Source organism: Anomaloglossus baeobatrachus, chromosome 2, assembly GCF_048569485.1.
Source record: "Anomaloglossus baeobatrachus isolate aAnoBae1 chromosome 2, aAnoBae1.hap1, whole genome shotgun sequence".
Lineage (NCBI taxonomy): Eukaryota > Metazoa > Chordata > Amphibia > Anura > Aromobatidae > Anomaloglossus > Anomaloglossus baeobatrachus.
The window spans coordinates 344,243,082-344,268,177 of record NC_134354.1 but is presented as its reverse complement, the minus strand read 5'-3'; the positions used below and the strand labels follow the sequence as shown (position 1 = coordinate 344,268,177).

The window sequence follows — 25,096 nt, the reverse complement described above, 5'->3', positions numbered from 1 at the left end:
TAAATTGAAGTTTACATTGAATGTGTTACTTTTTTCTACATAGTTTAGTCGTTTGCTTTTGTATTTATGGGAACTATATATTTTAAAACAAACAGGTTTTTTTATAATATGGGATTATGTTTTCTGCTAAAATGTTCAATAAAAAAGAAACCCAAAATCGTAGTTCTTCTTGTGATAGAAGCCAAAATGTATTGTCATTTGGCAACGAAACCAAGAATTTCATATTTTATAGGTTGATAGGAAATTACTTCAACACCGAAAACAGATTGGTTTAACTGGGTATTGAATCCAGAACGTTCTGCATATGAAGCAGACTTGATGACCACCACACTTTAAAACCTGTCAAATCCTGCAAAGTAATGGCAATTAGAGACGAGTTTTGACTGCCAGGAAAAAAAAAAAAATTCAAAGTTCTGTTGGTGATGGAAGACAAAACATCCTGTTATTCGGCAACAAAGTCAAGAAATTCATATATTGTAGTTGGATAGGGTATTATTTCAACACCAAGAAGAGATTGGTTTCACTGGGGATTGAACCCAGGACCTTCTGCGTGTTAAGCAGACGTGATGACCACTACACTATGAAACCTGATGAAAAGTTACTGTGTATTGGCTAGCAGAGCAGAATTGTGACTGACGGGGCCTTTTTATTGCTGAAGGAAAGTATTTTTGGTAATGAAACATTTACAATTTTTATTACATATTTTACCAGTTTTATTCCTACAAAGGGATATTGCTTAAATTGAAGTTTACATTGAATGTGTTACTTTTTTCTACACAGTTTAGTCGTTTGCTTTTGTATTTATGGGAACTATATATTTTTAAACAAACAGGATTTTTATAATATGGGATTATGTTTTCTGCTAAAATGGACAATAAAAAAGAAACCCAAATAGTAGTTCTCTGTGATGGAAGCCAAAATGTATTGTCATTTGGCAACAAAACCAAGAATTTTATATATTACAGGTTGATAGCATATTACTTCAACAGCGAAAACAGATTGGTTTCACTGGTAATTGAACCCAGGACCTTTTGCGTGTGAAGCAGACGTGATGATCACTACACTATGAAACCTGTGAAATCCTGCAAAGCAATGGCAATTGAAAACGAGTTTTTACCGCCAGGGGAAAAAAATGATTAGTTCTGTTGGTGATGGAAGCCAAAACATCCCATCATTGGGCAACAAAGCCAAGAACTTCATATATTGTAGTTTGATAGGGTATTATTTCAACACCAAGAACAGATTGCTTTTACTGGGGATTGAACCAGTGTTAAGCAGACGTGATGACTACTACACTATGAAACCTTCTGGAAAGTTACTGTGTATTGGCAAGCAGAGCAGAATTGTAACTGATGGGGCCTTTTTATTGCTGAAGAAAAGTGTTTTTGGTAATGAAACATTTACAATTTTTATTACATATTTTACCAGTTTTATTCCTACAAAGGGATATTGCTTAAATTGAAGTTTACATTGAATGTGTTACTTTTTTCTACACAGTTTAATCGTTTGCTTTTGTATTTATGGGAACTATAAATTTTGAAACAAACAGGATTGTTATAATATGGGATTATGTTTTCTGCTAAAATGTTCAATAAAAAAGAAACCCAAAATCGTAGTTCTCCTTGTGATAGAAGCCAAAATGTATTGTCATTTGGCAACGAAACCAAGAATTTCATACTTTACAGGTTAATAGGAAATTACTATAACACCGAAAACAGATTGGTTTCACTGGGTATTGAACCCAGAACGTTCTGCATATGAAGCAAACTTGATGACCACCACACTTTAAAATCGGTGATTCCTGCAAAGTAATGGCAATTAGAGACGAAATTTGACTGCCAGGAAAAAAAAAAATTCGTAGTTCTGTTGGTTATGGAAGCTAAAACATCCCGTCATTCGGCAACAAAGCCAAGAACTTCATGTATTGCAGTTGGATAGGGTATTATTTAAACACCAAGAACAGTCTGGTTTTTACTGGGGATTAAACCCAGGACCTTCTGCGTGTTAAGCAGATGTGATGACCACTACACTATAAAACCTGTGAAATCCTGTTGATAGCAAATTACTTCAACAGCGAAAACAGATTGGTTTCACTGGGGATTGAACCCAGGACCTTATGCGTGTGAAGCAGACGTGATGACCACTACACTATGAAACCTGTGAAATCCTGCAAAGCAATGGCAATTGAAAACGAGTTTTGACAGCCAGGGGAAAAAAATTATTAGTTCTGTTGGTGATGGAAGCCAAAACATCCCATCATTCGGCAACAAAGCCAAGAACTTCATATATTGTAGTTTGATAGGGTATTATTTCAACACCAAGAACAGATTGCTTTTACTGGGGATTGAAGCAGACGTGATGACTACTACACTATGAAACCTTCTGGAAAGTTACTGTGTATTGGCAAGCAGAGCAGAATTGTAACTGATGGGGCCTTTTTATTGCTGAAGAAAAGTGTTTTTGGTAATGAAACTTTTACAATTTTTATTACATATTTTACCAGTTTTATTCCTACAAAGGGATATTGCTTAAATTAAAGATTACATTGAATGTGTTACTTTTTTCTACACAGTTTAATCGTTTGCTTTTGTATTTATGGGAACTATAAATTTTGAAACAAACAGGATTGTTATAATATGGAATTATGTTTTCTGCTAAAATGTTTAATAAAAAAGAAACCCAAATAGTAGTTCTCTTTGTGATGGAAGCCAAAATGTATTGTCATTTGGCAACAAAACCAAGAATTTTATATATTACAGGTTGATAGCATATTACTTCAACAGCGAAAACAGATTGGTTTCACTGGTAATTGAACAAAGGAACTTTTGCGTGTGAAGCAGACGTGATGACCACTACACTATGAAACCTGTGAAATCCTGCAAAGCAATGGCAATTGAAAACGAGTTTTGACCGCCAGGGGAAAAAAATTATTAGTTCTGTTGGTGATGGAAGCCAAAACATCCCATCATTCGGCAACAAAGCCAAGAACTTCATATATTGTAGTTTGATAGGGTATTATTTCAACACCAAGAACAGATTGCTTTTACTGGGGATTGAACCAGTGTTAAGCAGACGTGATGACTACTACACTATGAAACCTTCTGGAAAGTTACTGTGTATTGGCAAGCAGAGCAGAATTGTAACTGATGGGGCCTTTTTATTGCTGAAGAAAAGTTTTTTTGGTAATGAAACATTTACAATTTTTATTACATATTTTACCAGTTTTATTCCTACAAAGGGATATTGCTTAAATTGAAGTTTACATTGAATGTGTTACTTTTTTCTACACAGTTTAATCGTTTGCTTTTGTATTTATGGGAACTATAAATTTTGAAACAAACAGGATTGTTATAATATGGGATTATGTTTTCTGCTAAAATGTTCAATAAAAAAGATTGAACCCAGGACCTTATGCGTGTGAAGCAGACGTGATGACCACTACACTATGAAACCTGTGAAATCATGCAAAGCAATGGCAATTGAAAACGAGTTTTGACAGCCAGGGGAAAAAAATTATTAGTTCTGTTGGTGATGGAAGCCAAAACATCCCATCATTCGGCAACAAAGCCAAGAACTTCATATATTGTAGTTTGATAGGGTATTATTTCAACACCAAGAACAGATTGCTTTTTCTGGGGATTAAACCCAGGACCTTCTGCGTGTTAAGCAGACGTGATGACCACTACACTATGAAACCTGTGAAATCCTGTTGATAGCAAATTACTTACACAGCGAAAACGGATTGGTTTCACTGGGGTTTGAACCCAGGACCTTCTGCGTGTGAAGCAGACGTGATGACCACTACACTATGAAACCTGTGAAATCCTGCAAAGCAATGGCAATTGAAAACGAGTTTTTACCGCCAGGGGAAAAAAATGATTAGTTCTGTTGGTGATGGAAGCCAAAACATCCCATCATTGGGCAACAAAGCCAAGAACTTCATATATTGTAGTTTGATAGGGTATTATTTCAACACCAAGAACAGATTGCTTTTACTGGGGATTGAACCAGTGTTAAGCAGACGTGATGACTACTACACTATGAAACCTTCTGGAAAGTTACTGTGTATTGGCAAGCAGAGCAGAATTGTAACTGATGGGGCCTTTTTATTGCTGAAGAAAAGTGTTTTTGGTAATGAAACATTTACAATTTTTATTACATATTTTACCAGTTTTATTCCTACAAAGGGATATTGCTTAAATTGAAGTTTACATTGAATGTGTTACTTTTTTCTACACAGTTTAATCGTTTGCTTTTGTATTTATGGGAACTATAAATTTTGAAACAAACAGGATTGTTATAATATGGGATTATGTTTTCTGCTAAAATGTTCAATAAAAAAGAAACCCAAAATCGTAGTTCTCCTTGTGATAGAAGCCAAAATGTATTGTCATTTGGCAACGAAACCAAGAATTTCATACTTTACAGGTTAATAGGAAATTACTATAACACCGAAAACAGATTGGTTTCACTGGGTATTGAACCCAGAACGTTCTGCATATGAAGCAAACTTGATGACCACCACACTTTAAAATCGGTGATTCCTGCAAAGTAATGGCAATTAGAGACGAAATTTGACTGCCAGGAAAAAAAAAAATTCGTAGTTCTGTTGGTTATGGAAGCTAAAACATCCCGTCATTCGGCAACAAAGCCAAGAACTTCATGTATTGCAGTTGGATAGGGTATTATTTAAACACCAAGAACAGTCTGGTTTTTACTGGGGATTAAACCCAGGACCTTCTGCGTGTTAAGCAGATGTGATGACCACTACACTATAAAACCTGTGAAATCCTGTTGATAGCAAATTACTTCAACAGCGAAAACAGATTGGTTTCACTGGGGATTGAACCCAGGACCTTATGCGTGTGAAGCAGACGTGATGACCACTACACTATGAAACCTGTGAAATCCTGCAAAGCAATGGCAATTGAAAACGAGTTTTGACAGCCAGGGGAAAAAAATTATTAGTTCTGTTGGTGATGGAAGCCAAAACATCCCATCATTCGGCAACAAAGCCAAGAACTTCATATATTGTAGTTTGATAGGGTATTATTTCAACACCAAGAACAGATTGCTTTTACTGGGGATTGAAGCAGACGTGATGACTACTACACTATGAAACCTTCTGGAAAGTTACTGTGTATTGGCAAGCAGAGCAGAATTGTAACTGATGGGGCCTTTTTATTGCTGAAGAAAAGTGTTTTTGGTAATGAAACTTTTACAATTTTTATTACATATTTTACCAGTTTTATTCCTACAAAGGGATATTGCTTAAATTAAAGATTACATTGAATGTGTTACTTTTTTCTACACAGTTTAATCGTTTGCTTTTGTATTTATGGGAACTATAAATTTTGAAACAAACAGGATTGTTATAATATGGAATTATGTTTTCTGCTAAAATGTTTAATAAAAAAGAAACCCAAATAGTAGTTCTCTTTGTGATGGAAGCCAAAATGTATTGTCATTTGGCAACAAAACCAAGAATTTTATATATTACAGGTTGATAGCATATTACTTCAACAGCGAAAACAGATTGGTTTCACTGGTAATTGAACCCAGGAAGTTTTGCGTGTGAAGCAGACGTGATGACCACTACACTATGAAACCTGTGAAATCCTGCAAAGCAATGGCAATTGAAAACGAGTTTTGACCGCCAGGGGAAAAAAATTATTAGTTCTGTTGGTGATGGAAGCCAAAACATCCCATCATTCGGCAACAAAGCCAAGAACTTCATATATTGTAGTTTGATAGGGTATTATTTCAACACCAAGAACAGATTGCTTTTACTGGGGATTGAACCAGTGTTAAGCAGACGTGATGACTACTACACTATGAAACCTTCTGGAAAGTTACTGTGTATTGGCAAGCAGAGCAGAATTGTAACTGATGGGGCCTTTTTATTGCTGAAGAAAAGTTTTTTTGGTAATGAAACATTTACAATTTTTATTACATATTTTACCAGTTTTATTCCTACAAAGGGATATTGCTTAAATTGAAGTTTACATTGAATGTGTTACTTTTTTCTACACAGTTTAATCGTTTGCTTTTGTATTTATGGGAACTATAAATTTTGAAACAAACAGGATTGTTATAATATGGGATTATGTTTTCTGCTAAAATGTTCAATAAAAAAGATTGAACCCAGGACCTTATGCGTGTGAAGCAGACGTGATGACCACTACACTATGAAACCTGTGAAATCATGCAAAGCAATGGCAATTGAAAACGAGTTTTGACAGCCAGGGGAAAAAAATTATTAGTTCTGTTGGTGATGGAAGCCAAAACATCCCATCATTCGGCAACAAAGCCAAGAACTTCATATATTGTAGTTTGATAGGGTATTATTTCAACACCAAGAACAGATTGCTTTTACTGGGGATTAAACCCAGGACCTTCTGCGTGTTAAGCAGACGTGATGACCACTACACTATGAAACCTGTGAAATCCTGTTGATAGCAAATTACTTACACAGCGAAAACGGATTGGTTTCACTGGGGTTTGAACCCAGGACCTTCTGCGTGTGAAGCAGACGTGATGACCACTACACTATGAAACCTGTGAAATCCTGCAAAGCAATGGCAATTGAAAACGAGTTTTGACCGCCAGGGGAAAAAAAATCTTAGTTCTGTTGGTGATGGAAGCCAAAGCATCCCATCATTCTGCAACAAAGACAAGAACTTCATAAATTGTAGTTTGATAGGGTATTATTTCAACACCAAGAACAGACTGGTTTTACTGGGGATTAAACCAAGGACCTTCTGCGTGTTAAGCAGACGTGATGACCACTACACTATGAAACCTGTGAAATCCTGTTGATAGCAAATTACTTCAACAGCGAAAACGGATTGGTTTTACTGGGGATTGAACCCAAGACCATCTGCGTGTGAAGCAGACGTGATGACCACTACACTATGAAACCTGTGAAATCCTGCAAAGCAATGGCAATTGAAAACGAGTTTTGACCACCAGGGGAAAAAAATTATTAGTTCTGTTGGTGATGGAAGCCAAAACATCCCATCATTCGGCAACAAAGCCAAGAACTTCATATATTGTAGTTTGATAGGGTATTATTTCAACACCAAGAACAGATTGCTTTTACTGGGGATGAACCAGTGTTAAGCAGATGTGATGACTACTACACTATGAAACCTTCTGGAAAGTTACTGTGTATTGGCAAGCAGAGTAGAATTGTAACTGATGGGGCCTTTTTATTGCTGAAGAAAAGTGTTTTTGGTAATGAAACATTTACAATTTTTATTACATATTTTACCAGTTTTATTCCTACAAAGGGATATTGCTTAAATTGAAGTTTACATTGAATGTGTTACTTTTTTCTACACAGTTTAATCGTTTGCTTTTGTATTTACGGGAATTATAAATTTTGAAACAAACAGGATTGTTATAATATGGGATTATGTTTTCTGCTAAAATGTTCAATAAAAAAGAAACCCAAAATCGTAGTTCTCCTTGTGATAGAAGCCAAAATGTATTGTCATTTGGCAACGAAACCAAGAATTTCATACTTTACAGGTTGATAGGAAATTACTTCAACACCGAAAACAGATTGGTTTCACTGGGTATTGAACCCAGAACGTTCTGCATATGAAGCAGACTTGATGACCACCACACTTTAAAACCTGTGATTCCTGCAAAGTAATGGCAATTAGAGACGAAATTTGACTGCCAGGAAAAAAAAAAAATTCGTAGTTCTGTTGGTTATGGAAGCTAAAACATCCCGTCATTCGGCAACAAAGCCAAGAACTTCATGTATTGCAGTTGGATAGGGTATTATTTTAACACCAAGAACAGAATGGTTTTACTGGGGATTAAACCCAGGACCTTCTGCGTGTTAAGCAGACGTGATGACCACTACACTATGAAACCTGTGAAATCCTGCAAAGCAATGGCAATTGGAGACGAGTTTTGACCGCCAGGAAAAAAAAAAAAAATTCTTAGTTCTGTTGGTGATGGAAGAAAAAACATCCCATCATTCTGCAACAAAGCCAAGAACTTCATAAATTGTAGTTTGATAGGGTATTATTTCAACACCAAGAACAGACTGGTTTTACTGGGGATTAAACCCAGGACCTTCTACGTGTTAAGCAGACATGATGACCACTACACTATGAATCCTGATGAAAAGTTACTGTGTATTGGCTAGCAGAGCAGAATTGTGACTGACAGGGCCTTTTTATTGCTGAAGGAAAGTATTTTTGGTAATGAAACATTTCCAATTTTTATTACATATTTTACGAGTTTTATTCCTACAAAGGGATATTGCTTAAATTGAAGTTTACATTGAATGTGTTACTTTTTTCTACATAGTTTAGTCGTTTGCTTTTGTATTTATGGGAACTATATTTTTTAAAACAAACAGGTTTTTTTATAATATGGGATTATGTTTTCTGCTAAAATGTTCAATAAAAAAGAAACCCAAAATCGTAGTTCTCCTTGTGATAGAAGCCAAAATGTATTGTCATTTGGCAACGAAACCAAGAATTTCATACTTTACAGGTTGATAGGAAATTACTTCAACACCGAAAACAGATTGGTTTAACTGGGTATTGAATTCAAAACGTTCTGCATTTGAAGCAGACTTGATGACCACCACACTTTAAAACCTGTGAAATCCTGCAAAGTAATGGCAATTAGAGGCGAGTTTTGACTGCCAGGAAAAAAAAAAATCGTAGTTCTGTTGGTTATGGAAGCTAAAACATCCCGTCATTCGGCAACAAAGCCAAGAACTTCATGTTTTGTAGTTGGATAAGGTATTATTTCAACACCAAGAACAGACTGGTTTTACTGGGGATTAAACCCAGGACTTTCTGTGTGTTAAGCAGACGTGATGACCACTACACTATGAATCTTAATGAAAAGTTACTGTGTATTGGCTAGCAGAGCAGAATTGTGACTGACGGGGCCTTTTTATTGCTGAAGGAAAGTATTTTTGGTAGTGAAACATTTACAATTTTCTATTACATATTTTACCAGTTTTATTCCTACAAAGGGATATTGCTTAAATTGAAGTTTACATTGAATGTGTTACTTTTTTCTACACAGTTTAATCGTTTGCTTTTGTATTTATGGGAACTATAAATTTTGAAACAAACAGGATTGTTATAATATGGGATTATGTTTTCTGCTAAAATGTCCAAAAAAAAAGAAACCCAAAATCGTAGTTCTCCTTGTGATAGAAGCCAAAATGTATTGTCATTTGGCAACGAAACCAAAAATTTCATACTTTACAGGTTGATAGGAAATTACTTCAACACCGAAAACAGATTGGTTTCACTGGGTATTGAACCCAGAACGTTCTGCATATGAAGCAGACTTGATGACCACCACACTTTAAAACCTGTGATTCCTGCAAAGTAATGGCAATTAGAGACGAAATTTGACTGCCAGGAAAAAAAAAAAATTCGTAGTTCTGTTGGTTATGGAAGCTAAAACATCCCGTCATTCGGCAACAAAGCCAAGAACTTCATGTATTGCAGTTGGATAGGGTATTATTTTAACACAAAGAACAGACTGGTTTTACTGGGGATTAAACCCAGGACCTTCTGCGTGTTAAGCAGACGTTATGACCACTACACTATGAAACCTGTGAAATCCTGTTGGTAGCAAATTACTTCAACAGCGAAAACGGGTTGGTTTCACTAAGGATTGAACCCAGGACCTTCTGCGTGTGAAGCAGACGTGATGACCACTACACTATGAAACCTGTGAAAACCTGCAAAGCAATGGCAATTGAAAACGAGTTTTGACCGCCAGGGGAAAAAAATTATTAGTTCTGTTGGTGATGGAAGCCAAAACATCCCATCATTCGGCAACAAAGCCAAGAACTTCATATATTGTAGTTTGATAGGGTATTATTTCAACACCCAGAACAGATTGCTTTTACTGGGGATTGAACCAGTGTTAAGCAGATGTGATGACTACTACACTATGAAACCTTCTGGAAAGTTACTGTGTATTGGCAAGCAGAGCAGAATTGTAACTGATGGGGCCTTTTTATTGCTGAAGAAAAGTGTTTTTGGTAATGAAACATTTATAATTTTTATTACATATTTTACCAGTTTTATTCCTACAAAGGGATATTGCTTAAATTGAAGTTTACATTGAATGTGTTACTTTTTTCTACACAGTTTAATCGTTTGCTTTTGTATTTATGGGAACTATAAATTTTGAAACACACAGGATTGTTATAATATGGGATTATGTTTTCTGCTAAAATGTTCAATAAAAAAGAAACCCAAAATCGTAGTTCTCCTTGTGATAGAAGCCAAAATGTATTGTCATTTGGCAACGAAACCAAGAATTTCATACTTTACAGGTTCATAGGAAATTACTTGAACACCGAAAACAGATTGGTTTAACTGGGTATTGAATTCAAAACGTTCTGCATTTGAAGCAGACTTGATGACCACCACACTTTAAAACCTGTGAAATCCTGCAAAGTAATGGCAATTAGAGGCGAGTTTTGACTGCCAGGAAAAAAAAAAATCGTAGTTCTGTTGGTTATGGAAGCTAAAACATCCCGTCATTCGGCAACAAAGCCAAGAACTTCATGTTTTGTAGTTGGATAAGGTATTATTTCAACACCAAGAACAGACTGGTTTTACTGGGGATTAAACCCAGGACTTTCTGTGTGTTAAGCAGACGTGATGACCACTACACTATGAATCTTAATGAAAAGTTACTGTGTATTGGCTAGCAGAGCAGAATTGTGACTGACGGGGCCTTTTTATTGCTGAAGGAAAGTATTTTTGGTAGTGAAACATTTACAATTTTCTATTACATATTTTACCAGTTTTATTCCTACAAAAGGATATTGCTTAAATTGAAGTTTACATTGAATGTGTTACTTTTTTCTACACAGTTTAATCGTTTGCTTTTGTATTTATGGGAACTATAAATTTTGAAACAAACAGGATTGTTATAATATGGGATTATGTTTTCTGCTAAAATGTCCAAAAAAAAAGAAACCCAAAATCGTAGTTCTCCTTGTGATAGAAGCCAAAATGTATTGTCATTTGGCAACGAAACCAAAAATTTCATACTTTACAGGTTGATAGGAAATTACTTCAACACCGAAAACAGATTGGTTTCACTGGGTATTGAACCCAGAACGTTCTGCATATGAAGCAGACTTGATGACCACCACACTTTAAAACCTGTGATTCCTGCAAAGTAATGGCAATTAGAGATGAAATTTGACTGCCAGGAAAAAAAAAAAATTCGTAGTTCTGTTGGTTATGGAAGCTAAAACATCCCGTCATTCGGCAACAAAGCCAAGAACTTCATGTATTGCAGTTGGATAGGGTATTATTTTAACACAAAGAACAGACTGGTTTTACTGGGGATTAAACCCAGGACCTTCTGCGTGTTAAGCAGACGTTATGACCACTACACTATGAAACCTGTGAAATCCTGTTGGTAGCAAATTACTTCAACAGCGAAAACGGGTTGGTTTCACTAAGGATTGAACCCAGGACCTTCTGCGTGTGAAGCAGACGTGATGACCACTACACTATGAAACCTGTGAAAACCTGCAAAGCAATGGCAATTGAAAACGAGTTTTGACCGCCAGGGGAAAAAAATTATTAGTTCTGTTGGTGATGGAAGCCAAAACATCCCATCATTCGGCAACAAAGCCAAGAACTTCATATATTGTAGTTTGATAGGGTATTATTTCAACACCCAGAACAGATTGCTTTTACTGGGGATTGAACCAGTGTTAAGCAGATGTGATGACTACTACACTATGAAACCTTCTGGAAAGTTACTGTGTATTGGCAAGCAGAGCAGAATTGTAACTGATGGGGCCTTTTTATTGCTGAAGAAAAGTGTTTTTGGTAATGAAACATTTATAATTTTTATTACATATTTTACCAGTTTTATTCCTACAAAGGGATATTGCTTAAATTGAAGTTTACATTGAATGTGTTACTTTTTTCTACACAGTTTAATCGTTTGCTTTTGTATTTATGGGAACTATAAATTTTGAAACACACAGGATTGTTATAATATGGGATTATGTTTTCTGCTAAAATGTTCAATAAAAAAGAAACCCAAAATCGTAGTTCTCCTTGTGATAGAAGCCAAAATGTATTGTCATTTGGCAACGAAACCAAGAATTTCATACTTTACAGGTTCATAGGAAATTACTTGAACACCGAAAACAGATTGGTTTCACTGGGTATTGAATCCAGAACGTTCTGCTTATGAAGCAAACTTGATGACCACCACACTTTAAAACCGGTGATTCCTGCAAAGTAATGGCAATTAGAGACGAAATTTGACTGCCAGGAAAAAAAAAATTCGTAGTTCTGTTGGTTATGGAAGCTAAAACATCCCGTCATTCGGCAACAAAGCCAAGAACTTCATGTATTGCAGTTGGATAGGGTATTATTTCAACACCAAGAAAAGACTGATTTTTACTGGGGATTAAACCCAGGACCTTCTGCGTGTGAAGCAGACGTGATGACCACTACACTATGAAACCTGTGAAATCCTGCAAAGCAATGGCAATTGAAAACGAGTTTTGACAGCCAGGGGAAAAAAAATATTAGTTCTGTTGGTGATGGAAGCCAAAACATCCCATCATTCGGCAACAAAGCCAAGAACTTCATATATTGTAGTTTGATAGGGTATTATTTCAACACCGAGAACAGATTGCTTTTACTGGGGATTGAACCAGTGTTAAGCAGACGTGATGACTACTACACTATGAAACCTTCTGGAAAGTTACTATGTATTGGCAAGCAGAGCAGAATTGTAACTGACGGGGCCTTTTTATTACTGAAGAAAAGTGTTTTTGGTAATGAAACATTTACAATTTTTATTACATATTTTACCAGTTTTATTCCTACAAAGGGATATTGCTTAAATTGAAGATTACATTGAATGCGTTACTTTTTTCTACACAGTTTAATCGTTTGCTTTTGTATTTATGGGAACTATAAATTTTGAAACAAACAGGATTGTTATAATATGGGATTATGTTTTCTGCTAAAATGTTCAATAAAAAAGATTGAACCCAGGACCTTCTGATTGTGAAGCAGACGTGATGACCACTACACTATGAAACTTGTGAAATCCTGCAAAGCAATGGCAATTGAAAACGAGTTTTGACAGCCAGGGGAAAAAAATTATTAGTTCTGTTGGTGATGGAAGCCAAAACATCCCATCATTCGGCAACAAAGCCAAGAACTTCATATATTGTAGTTTGATAGGGTATTATTTCAACACCAAGAACAGATTGCTTTTACTGGGGATTGAACCAGTGTTAAGCAGACGTGATGGCTACTACACTATGAAACCTTCTGGAAAATTACTGTGTATTGGCAAGCAGAGCAGAATTGTAACTGATGGGGCCTTTTTATTGCTGAAGAAAAGTGTTTTTGGTAATGAAACATTTACAATTTTTATTACATATTTTACCAGTTTTATTCCTACAAAGGGATATTGCTTAAATTGAAGATTACATTGAATGTGTTACTTTTTTCTACACAGTTTAATCATTTGCTTTTGTATTTATGGGAACTATAAATTTTGAAACAAACAGGATTGTTATAATATGGGATTATGTTTTCTGCTAAAATGTTCAATAAAAAAGAAACCTAAAATCGTAGTTCTCCTTGTGATAGAAGCCAAAATGTATTGTCATTTGGCAACGAAACCAAGAATTTCATACTTTACAGGTTGATAAGAAATTACTTCAACACCGAAAACAGATTGGTTTCACTGGGTATTGAACCCAGAACGTTCTGCATGTGAAGCAGACTTGATGACCACCACACTTTAAAACCTGTGATTCCTGCAAAGGAATGGCAATTAGAGACGAAATTTGACTGCCAGGAAAAAAAAAAATTCGTAGTTCTGTTGGTTATGGAAGCTAAAACATCCCGTCATTCGGCAACAAAGCCAAGAACTTCATGTATTGCAGTTGGACAAGGTATTATTTCAACACCAAGAACAGACTGGTTTTACTGGGGATTAAACCCAGGACCTTCTGCGTGTTAAGCAGATGTGATGACCACTACACTATGAAACCTGTGAAATCCTGTTGATAGCAAATTACTTCAACAGCAAAAACTGATTGGTTTCACTGGGTATTGAACCCAGGACCTTCTGCGTGTGAAGAAGACGTGATGACCACTACACTATGAAACCTGTGAAATCCTGCAAAGCAATGGCATTTGAAAACGAGTTTTGACCGCCAGGGGAAAAAAATTATTAGTTCTGTTGGTGATGGAAGCCAAAACATCCCATCATTCGGCAACAAACCAAGAACTTCATATATTGTAGTTTGATAGGGTATTATTTCAACACCAAGAACAGATTGCTTTTACTGGGGATTGAACCAGTGTTAAGCAGACGTGATGACTACTACACTATGAAACCTTCTGGAAAGTTACTGTGTATTGGCAAGCAGAGCAGAATTGTAACTGATGGGGCCTTTTTATTGCTGAAGAAAAGTGTTTTTGGTAATGAAACATTTACAATTTTTATTACATATTTTACCAGTTTTATTCCTACAAAGGGATATTGCTTAAATTGAAGTTTACATTGAATGTGTTACTTTTTTCTACACAGTTTAATCGTTTGCTTTTGTATTTATGGGAACTATAAATTTTGAAACAAACAGGATTGTTATAATATGGGATTATGTTTTCTGCTAAAATGTTCAATAAAAAAGAAACCCAAAATCGTAGTTCTCCTTGTGATAGAAGCCAAAATGTATTGTCATTTGGCAACGAAACCAAGAATTTCATACTTTACAGGTTAATAGGAAATTACTTCAACACCGAAAACAGATTGGTTTCACTGGGTATTGAACCCAGAACGTTCTGCATATGAAGCAGACTTGATGACCACCACACTTTAAGACCTGTGATTCCTGCAAAGTAATGGCAATTAGAGACGAAATTTGACTGCCAGGAAAAAAAAAAATTCGTAGTTATGTTGGTTATGGAAGCTAAAACATCCCGTCATTCGGCAACAAAGCCAAGAACTTCATGTATTGCAGTTGGATAGGGTATTATTTCAACACCAAGAAGAGACTGGTTTCACTGGGGATTGAACCCAGGACCTTCTGCGTGTTAAGCAGACGTGATGACCACTACACTATGAAACCTGTGTAATCCTGCAAAGCAATGGCAATTGGAGACGAGTTTTGACCGCCAGGGAAAAAAAAAAAAATTCTTAGTTCTGTTGGTGATGGAAGCCAAAACATCCCATCATTCTGCAACAAAGCCAAGAACTTCATATATTGTAGTTTGATAGGGTATTATTTCAACACCAAGAACAGACTGGTTTTACTGGGGATTAAACCCAGGACCTTCTACGTGTTAAGCAGACATGATGACCACTACACTATGAATCCTGATGAAAAGTTACTGTGTATTGGCTAGCAGAGCAGAATTGTGACTGACAGGGCCTTTTTATTGCTGAAGGAAAGTATTTTTGGTAATGAAACATTTCCAATTTTTATTACATATTTTACGAGTTTTATTCCTACAAAGGGATATTGCTTAAATTGAAGTTTACATTGAATGTGTTACTTTTTTCTACATAGTTTAGTCGTTTGCTTTTGTATTTATGGGAACTATATATTTTAAAACAAACAGGTTTTTTTATAATATGGGATTATGTTTTCTGCTAAAATGTTCAATAAAAAAGAAACCCAAAATCGTAGTTCTCCTTGTGATAGAAGCCAAAATGTATTGTCATTTGGCAACGAAACTAAGAATTTCATACTTTACAGGTTGATAGGAAATTACTTCAACACCGAAAACAGATTGGTTTAACTGGGTATTGAATCCAGAACGTTCTGCATATGAAGCAGACTTGATGACCACCACACTTTAAAACCTGTGAAATCTTGCAAACTAATGGCAATTAGAGACGAGTTTTGACTGCCAGGAAAAAAAAAAATTCGTAGTTCTGTTGGTTATGGAAGCTAAAACATCCCGTCATTCGGCAACAAAGCCAAGAACTTCATGTATTGTAGTTGGATAAGGTATTATTTCAACACCAAGAACAGACTGGTTTTACTGGGGATTAAACCCAGGACTTTCTGCGTGTTAGGCAGACGTGATGACCACTACACTATGAATCTTAATGAAAAGTTACTGTGTATTGGCAAGCAGAGCAGAATTGTAACTGATGGGGCCTTTTTATTGCTGAAGAAAAGTGTTTTTGGTAATGAAACATTTACAATTTTTATTACATATTTTACCAGTTTTATTCCTACAAAGGGATATTGCTTAAATTGAAGTTTACATTGAATGTGTTACTTTTTTCTACACAGTTTAATCGTTTGCTTTTGTATTTATGGGAACTATAAATTTTGAAACAAACAGGATTGTTATAATATGGGATTATGTTTTCTGCTAAAATGTTCAATAAAAAAGAAACCCAAAATCGTAGTTCTCCTTGTGATAGAAGCCAAAATGTATTGTCATTTGGCAACGAAACCAAGAATTTCATACTTTACAGGTTAATAGGAAATTACTTCAACACCGAAAACAGATTGGTTTCACTGGGTATTGAACCCAGAACGTTCTGCATATGAAGCAGACTTGATGACCACCACACTTTAAGACCTGTGATTCCTGCAAAGTAATGGCAATTAGAGACGAAATTTGACTGCCAGGAAAAAAAAAAATTCGTAGTTATGTTGGTTATGGAAGCTAAAACATCCCGTCATTCGGCAACAAAGCCAAGAACTTCATGTATTGCAGTTGGATAGGGTATTATTTCAACACCAAGAAGAGACTGGTTTCACTGGGGATTGAACCCAGGACCTTCTGCGTGTTAAGCAGACGTGATGACCACTACACTATGAAACCTGTGAAATCCTGCAAAGCAATGGCAATTGGAGACGAGTTTTGACCGCCAGGGAAAAAAAAAAAAAATTCTTAGTTCTGTTGGTGATAGAAGCTAAAACATCCCATCATTCTGCAACAAAGCCAAGAACTTCATATATTGTAGTTTGATAGGGTATTATTTCAACACCAAGAACAGACTGGTTTTACTGGGGATTAAACCCAGGACCTTCTATGTGTTAAGCAGACATGATGACCACTACACTATGAATCCTGATGAAAAGTTACTGTGTATTGGCTAGCAGAGCAGAATTGTGACTGACAGGGCCTTTTTATTGCTGAAGGAAAGTATTTTTGGTAATGAAACATTTCCAATTTTTATTACATATTTTACGAGTTTTATTCCTACAAAGGGATATTGCTTAAATTGAAGTTTACATTGAATGTGTTACTTTTTTCTACATAGTTTAGTCGTTTGCTTTTGTATTTATGGGAACTATATATTTTAAAACAAACAGGTTTTTTTATAATATGGGATTATGTTTTCTGCTAAAATGTTCAATAAAAAAGAAACCCAAAATCGTAGTTTTCCTTGTGATAGAAGCCAAAATGTATTGTCATTTGGCAACGAAACTAAGAATTTCATACTTTACAGGTTGATAGGAAATTACTTCAACACCGAAAACAGATTGGTTTAACTGGGTATTGAATCCAGAACGTTCTGCATATGAAGCAGACTTGATGACCACCACACTTTAAAACCTGTGAAATCTTGCAAACTAATGGCAATTAGAGACGAGTTTTGACTGCCAGGAAAAAAAAAAATTCGTAGTTCTGTTGGTTATGGAAGCTAAAACATCCCGTCATTCGGCAACAAAGCCAATAACTTCATGTATTGTAGTTGGATAAGGTATTATTTCAACACCAAGAACAGACTGGTTTTACTGGGGATTAAACCCAGGACTTTCTGCGTGTTAGGCAGACGTGATGACCACTACACTATGAATCTTAATGAAAAGTTACTGTGTATTGGCTAGCAGAGCAGAATTGTGACTGACGGGGCCTTTTTATTGCTGAAGGAAAGTATTTTTGGTAATGAAACATTTACAATTTTTATTACATATTTTACCAGTTTTATTCCTACAAAGGGATATTGCTTAAATTGAAGTTTACATTGAATGTGTTACTTTTTTCTACACAGTTTAATCGTTTGCTTTTGTATTAATGGGAACTATGAATTTTGAAACAAACAGGATTGTTATAATATGGGATTATGTTTTCTGCTAAAATGTTCAATAAAAAAGAAACCCAACATCGTAGTTCTCCTTGTGATAGAAGCCAAAATGTATTGTCATTTGGCAACGAAACCAAGAATTTCATACTTTACAGGTTGATAGGAAATTACTTCAACACCGAAAACAGATTGGTTTCACTGGGTATTGAACCCAGAACGTCCTGCATATGAAGCAGACTTGATGACCACCACACTTTAAAACCTGTGATTCCTGCAAAGTAATGGCAATTAGAGACGAAATTTGACTGCCAGGAAAAAAAAAAAAAATCGTAGTTCCGTTGGTTATGGAAGCTAAAACATCCCGTCATTCGGCAACAAAGCCAAGAACTTCATGTATTGCAGTTGGATAGGGTATTATTTCAACACCAAGAAGAGACTGGTTTCACTGGGGATTGAACCCAGGACCTTCTGCGTGTTAAGCAGACGTGATGACCTTCTACGTGTTAAGCAGACATGATGACCACTACACTATGAATCCTGATGAAAAGTTACTGTGTATTGGCTAGCAGAGCAGAATTGTGACTGACAGGGCCTTTTTATTGCTGAAGGAAAGTATTTTTGGTAATGAAACATTTACAATTTTTATTACATATTTTTCCAGTTTTATTCCTACAAAGGGATATTGCTTAAATTGAAGTTTACATTGAATGTGTTACTTTTTTCTACACAGTTTAGTCGTTTGCTTTTGTATTTATGGGAACTATATATTTTTAAACAAACAGGATTTTTATAATATGGGATTATGTTTTCTGCTAAAATGGACAATAAAAAAGAAACCCAAGATAGTAGTTCTCTTTGTGATGGAAGCCAAAATGTATTGTCATTTGGCAACGAAACCAAGAATTTTATATATTACAGGTTGATAGCAAATTACTATAACAGCGAAAACAGATTGGTTTCACTGGGGATTGAACCCAGGACCTTCTGCGTGTGAAGCAGACGTGATGACCACTACACTATGAAACCTGTGAAATCCTGCAAAGCAATGGCAATTGAAAACGAGTTTTGACAGCCAGGGGAAAAAAATTATTAGTTCTGTTGGTGATGGAAGCCAAAACATCCCATCATTCGGCAACAAAGCCAAGAACTTCATATATTGTAGTTTGATAGGGTATTATTTCAACACCAAGAACAGATTGCTTTTACTGGGGATTGAACCATGTTAAGCAGACGTGATGACTACTACACTATGAAACCTTCTGGAAAGTTACTGTGTATTGGCAAGCAGAGCAGAATTGTAACTGATGGGGCCTTTTTATTGCTGAAGAAAAGTGTTTTTGGTAATGAAACATTTACAATTTTTATTACATATTTTACCAGTTTTATTCCTACAAAGGGATATTGCTTAAATTGAAGATTACATTGAATGTGTTACTTTTTTCTACACAGTTTAATCGTTTGCTTTTGTATTTATGGGAACTATAAATTTTGAAACAAACAGGATTGTTATAATATGGGATTATGTTTTCTGCTAAAATGTTCAATAAAAAAGAAACCCAAAATCGTAGTTCTCCTTGTGATAGAAGCCAAAATGTATTGTCATTTGGCAACGAAACCAAGAATTTCATACTTTACAGGTTAATAGGAAATTACTTCAACACCGAAAACAGATTGGTTTCACTGGGTATTGAACCCAGAACGTTCTGCATATGAAGCAGACTTGATGACCACCACACTTTAAAACCTGTGATTCCTGCAAAGTAATGGCAATTAGAGACGAAATTTGACTGCCAGGAAAAAAAAAAATTCGTAGTTCTGTTGGTTATGGAAGCTAAAACATCCCGTCATTCGGCAACAAAGCCAAGAACTTCATGTATTGCAGTTGGATAGTGTATTATTTCAGCACCAAGAACAGACTGGTTTTACCGGGGATTAAACCCAGTACCTTCTGCGTGTTAAGCAGACATGATGACCACTACACTATGAATCCTGATGAAAAGTTACTGTGTATTGGCTAGCAGAGCAGAATTGTGACTGACAGGGCCTTTTTATTGCTGAAGGAAAGTATATTTGGTAATGAAACATTTTCAATTTTTATTACATATTTTTCCAGTTTTATTCCTACAAAGGGATATTGCTTAAATTGAAGTTTACATTGAATGTGTTACTTTTTTCTACACAGTTTAGTCGTTTGCTTTTGTATTTATGGGAACTATATATTTTTAAACAAACAGGATTTTTATAATATGGGATTATGTTTTCTGCTAAAATGGACAATAAAAAAGAAACCCAAGATAGTAGTTCTCTTTGTGATGGAAGCCAAAATGTATTGTCATTTGGCAACGAAACCAAGAATTTTATATATTACAGGTTGATAGCAAATTACTATAACAGCGAAAACAGATTGGTTTCACTGGGGATTGAACCCAGGACCTTCTGCGTGTGAAGCAGACGTGATGACCACTACACTATGAAACCTGTGAAATCCTGCAAAGCAATGGCAATTGAAAACGAGTTTTGACAGCCAGGGGAAAAAAATTATTAGTTCTGTTGGTGATGGAAGCCAAAACATCCCATCATTCGGCAACAAAGCCAAGAACTTCATATATTGTAGTTTGATAGGGTATTATTTCAACACCAAGAACAGATTGCTTTTACTGGGGATTGAACCAGTGTTAAGCAGACGTGATGACTACTACACTATGAAACCTTCTGGAAAGTTACTGTGTATTGGCAAGCAGAGCAGAATTGTAACTGATGGGGCCTTTTTATTGCTGAAGAAAAGTGTTTTTGGTAATGAAACATTTACAATTTTTATTACATATTTTACCAGTTTTATTCCTACAAAGGGATATTGCTTAAATTGAAGATTACATTGAATGTGTTACTTTTTTCTACACAGTTTAATCGTTTGCTTTTGTATTTATGGGAACTATAAATTTTGAAACAAACAGGATTGTTATAATATGGGATTATGTTTTCTGCTAAAATGTTCAATAAAAAAGAAACCCAAAATCGTAGTTCTCCTTGTGATAGAAGCCAAAATGTATTGTCATTTGGCAACGAAACCAAGAATTTCATACTTTACAGGTTAATAGGAAATTACTTCAACACCGAAAACAGATTGGTTTCACTGGGTATTGAACCCAGAACGTTCTGCATATGAAGCAGACTTGATGACCACCACACTTTAAAACCTGTGATTCCTGCAAAGTAATGGCAATTAGAGACGAAATTTGACTGCCAGGAAAAAAAAAAATTCGTAGTTCTGTTGGTTATGGAAGCTAAAACATCCCGTCATTCGGCAACAAAGCCAAGAACTTCATGTATTGCAGTTGGATAGTGTATTATTTCAGCACCAAGAACAGACTGGTTTTACCGGGGATTAAACCCAGTACCTTCTGCGTGTTAAGCAGACATGATGACCACTACACTATGAATCCTGATGAAAAGTTACTGTGTATTGGCTAGCAGAGCAGAATTGTGACTGACAGGGCCTTTTTATTGCTGAAGGAAAGTATTTTTGGTAATGAAACATTTACAATTTTTATTACATATTTTACCAGTTTTATTCCTACAAAGGGATATTGCTTAAATTGAAGTTTACATTGAATGTGTTACTTTTTTCTACACAGTTTAGTCGTTTGCTTTTGTATTTATGGGAACTATATATTTTTAAACAAACAGGATTTTTATAATATGGGATTATGTTTTCTGCTAAAATGGACAATAAAAAAGAAACCCAAAATAGTAGTTCTCTTTGTGATGGAAGCCAAAATGTATTGTCATTTGGCAACGAAACCAAGAATTTTATATATTACAGGTTGATAGCAAATTACTTCAACAGCGAAAACAGATAGTTTCACTGGGGATTGAACCCAGGACCTTCTGCGTGTGAAGCAGACGTGATGACCACTACACTATAAAACCTGTGAAATCCTGCAAAGCAATGGCAATTGAAAACGAGTTTTGACCGCCAGGGGAAAAAAATTATTAGTTCTGTTGGTGATGGAAGCCAAAACATCCCATCATTCGGCAACAAAGCCAAGAACTTCATATATTGTAGTTTCATAGGGTATTATTTCAACACCAAGAACAGATTGCTTTTACTGGGGATTGAACCAGTGTTAAGCAGACGTGATGACTACTACACTATGAAACCTTCTGGAAAGTTACTGTGTATTGGCAAGCAGAGCAGAATTGTAACTGATGGGGCCTTTTTATTGCTGAAGAAAAGTGTTTTTGGTAATGAAACATTTACAATTTTTATTACATATTTTACCAGTTTTATTCCTACAAAGGGATATTGCTTAAATTGAAGATTACATTGAATGTGTTACTTTTTTCTACACAGTTTAATCGTTTGCTTTTGTATTTATGGGCACTATAAGTTTTGAAACAAACAGGATTGTTATAATCTGGGATTATGTTTTCTGCTAAAATGTTCAATAAAAAAGAAACCCAAAATCGTAGTTCTCCTTGTGATAGAAGCCAAAATGTATTGTCATTTGGTAACGAAACCAAGAATTTCATACTTTACAGGTTGATAGGAAATTACTTCAACACCGAAAACAGATTGGTTTCACTGGGTATTGAACCCAGAACGTTCTGCATATGAAGCAGACTTGATGACCACCACACTTTAAAACCTGTGATTCCTGCTAAGTAATGGCAAATAGAGACGAAATTTGACTGCCAGGAAAAAAAAAAAATTCGTAGTTCTGTTGGTTATGGAAGCTAAAATATCCCGTCATTCGGCAACAAAGCCAAGAACTTCATGTATTGCAGTTGGATAGGGTATTATTTCAACACCAAGAACAGACTGGTTTTACTGGGGATTAAACCCAGGACCTTCTGTGTGTTAAGCAGACGTGATGACCACTACGCTATAAAACCTGTGAAATCCTGTTGATAGCAAAATACTTCAACAGCGAAAACAGATTGGTTTCACTGGGGATTGAACCCAGGACCTTCTGCGTGTGAAGCAGACGTGATGACCACTACACTATGAAACCTGTGAAATCCTGCAAAGCAATGGAAATTGAAAACGAGTTTTGACCGCCAGGGGAAAAAAATTATTAGTTCTGTTGGTGATGGAAGCCAAAACATCCCATCATTTGGCAACAAAGCCAAGAACTTTATATATTGTAGTTTGATAGGGTATTATTTCAACACCGAGAACAGATTGCTTTTACTGGGGATTGAACCAGTGTTAAGCAGACGTGATGACTACTACACTATGAAACCTTCTGGAAAGTTACTATGTATTGGCAAGCAGAGCAGAATTGTAACTGACGGGGCCTTTTTATTGCTGAAGAAAAGTGTTTTTGGTAATGAAACATTTACAATTTTTATTACATATTTTACCAGTTTTATTCCTACAAAGGGATATTGCTTAAATTGAAGATTACATTGAATGTGTTACTTTTTTCTACACAGTTTAATCGTTTGCTTTTGTATTTATGGGAACTATAAATTTTGAAGCAAACAGGATTGTTATAATATGGGATTATGTTTTCTGCTAAAATGTTCAATAAAAAAGATTGAACCCAGGACCTTCTGCGTGTGAAGCAGACGTCATGACCACTACACTATGAAACCTGTGAAATCCTGCAAAGCAATGGCAATTGAAAACGAGTTTTGACAGCCAGGGGAAAAAAATTATTAGTTCTGTTGGTGATGGAAGCCAAAACATCCCATCATTTGGCAACAAAGACAAGAACTTCATATCTTGTAGTTTGATAGGGTATTATTTCAACACCAAGAACAGATTGCTTTTACTGGGGATTGAACCAGTGTTAAGCAGATGTGATGACTACTACACTATGAAACCTTCTGGAAAGTTACTGTGTATTGGCAAGCAGAGCAGAATTGTAACTGATGGGGCCTTTTTATTGCTGAAGAAAAGTGTTTTTGGTAATGAAACATTTACAATTTTTATTACATATTTTACCAGTTTTATTCCTACAAAGGGATATTGCTTAAATTGAAGATTACATTGAATGTGTTACTTTTTTCTACACAGTTTAATCGTTTGCTTTTGTATTTGAGGGCACTATAAGTTTTGAAACAAACAGGATTGTTATAATCTGGGATTATGTTTTCTGCTAAAATGTTCAATAAAAAAGAAACCCAAAATCGTAGTTCTCCTTGTGATAGAAGCCAAAATGTATTGTCATTTGGTAACGAAACCAAGAATTTCATACTTTACAGGTTGATAGGAAATTACTTCAACACCGAAAACAGATTGGTTTCACTGGGTATTGAACCCAGAACGTTCTGCATATGAAGCAGACTTTATGACCACCACACTTTAAAACCTGTGATTCCTGCTAAGTAATGGCAATTAGAGACGAAATTTGACTGCCAGGAAAAAAAAAAAATTCGTAGTTCTGTTGGTTATGGAAGCTAAAATATCCCGTCATTCGGCAACAAAGCCAAGAACTTCATGTATTGCAGTTGGATAGGGTATTATTTCAACACCAAGAACAGACTGGTTTTACTGGGGATTAAATCCAGGACCTTCTGTGTGTTAAGCAGACGTGATGACCACTACGCTATAAAACCTGTGAAATCCTGTTGATAGCAAAATACTTCAACAGCGAAAACAGATTGGTTTCACTGGGGATTGAACCCAGGACCTTCTGCGTGTGAAGCAGACGTGATGACCACTACACTATGAAACCTGTGAAATCCTGCAAAGCAATGGCAATTGGAGACGAGTTTTGACTGCCAGGGAAAAAAAAAAAAAATTCTTAGTTCTGTTGGTGATGGAAGCCAAAACATCCAATCATTCTGCAACAAAGCCAAGAACTTCATATATTGTAGTTTGATAGGGTATTATTTCAACATCAAGAACAGACTGGTTTTACTGGGGATTAAACCCAGGACCTTCTACATGTTAAGCAGACATGATGACCACTACACTATGAATCCTGATGAAAAGTTACTGTGTATTGGCTAGCAGAGCAGAATTGTGACTGACAGGGCCTTTTTATTGCTGAAGGAAAGTATTTTTGGTAATGAA

At 35.7% G+C, this 25,096-nt stretch overlaps 9 non-coding genes across 9 annotated transcripts; all 9 read right to left on the bottom strand.

Annotated features, from left to right (window-relative positions):
• Window positions 1–515: 515 nt before the first annotated feature.
• Window positions 516–588, bottom strand: TRNAV-AAC (transfer RNA valine (anticodon AAC)). The gene has a single exon. It is a non-coding gene; the product is annotated as a tRNA-Val (tRNA).
• A 3,155-nt stretch (window positions 589–3,743) lies between these two features.
• Window positions 3,744–3,816, bottom strand: TRNAV-CAC (transfer RNA valine (anticodon CAC)). Its single transcript has one exon. It is a non-coding gene; the product is annotated as a tRNA-Val (tRNA).
• A 2,670-nt stretch (window positions 3,817–6,486) lies between these two features.
• TRNAV-CAC (transfer RNA valine (anticodon CAC)) lies at window positions 6,487–6,559 on the bottom strand. Its single transcript has one exon. It is a non-coding gene; the product is annotated as a tRNA-Val (tRNA).
• Window positions 6,560–15,069: 8,510 nt separating this feature from the next.
• TRNAV-AAC (transfer RNA valine (anticodon AAC)) lies at window positions 15,070–15,142 on the bottom strand. The gene has a single exon. It is a non-coding gene; the product is annotated as a tRNA-Val (tRNA).
• A 1,644-nt stretch (window positions 15,143–16,786) lies between these two features.
• TRNAV-AAC (transfer RNA valine (anticodon AAC)) lies at window positions 16,787–16,859 on the bottom strand. Its single transcript has one exon. It is a non-coding gene; the product is annotated as a tRNA-Val (tRNA).
• A 2,163-nt stretch (window positions 16,860–19,022) lies between these two features.
• TRNAV-CAC (transfer RNA valine (anticodon CAC)) lies at window positions 19,023–19,095 on the bottom strand. Its single transcript has one exon. It is a non-coding gene; the product is annotated as a tRNA-Val (tRNA).
• A 1,379-nt stretch (window positions 19,096–20,474) lies between these two features.
• TRNAV-CAC (transfer RNA valine (anticodon CAC)) lies at window positions 20,475–20,547 on the bottom strand. The gene has a single exon. It is a non-coding gene; the product is annotated as a tRNA-Val (tRNA).
• A 2,464-nt stretch (window positions 20,548–23,011) lies between these two features.
• Window positions 23,012–23,084, bottom strand: TRNAV-CAC (transfer RNA valine (anticodon CAC)). Its single transcript has one exon. It is a non-coding gene; the product is annotated as a tRNA-Val (tRNA).
• A 1,598-nt stretch (window positions 23,085–24,682) lies between these two features.
• On the bottom strand, window positions 24,683–24,755 carry TRNAV-CAC (transfer RNA valine (anticodon CAC)). Its single transcript has one exon. It is a non-coding gene; the product is annotated as a tRNA-Val (tRNA).
• Window positions 24,756–25,096: the final 341 nt, after the last annotated feature.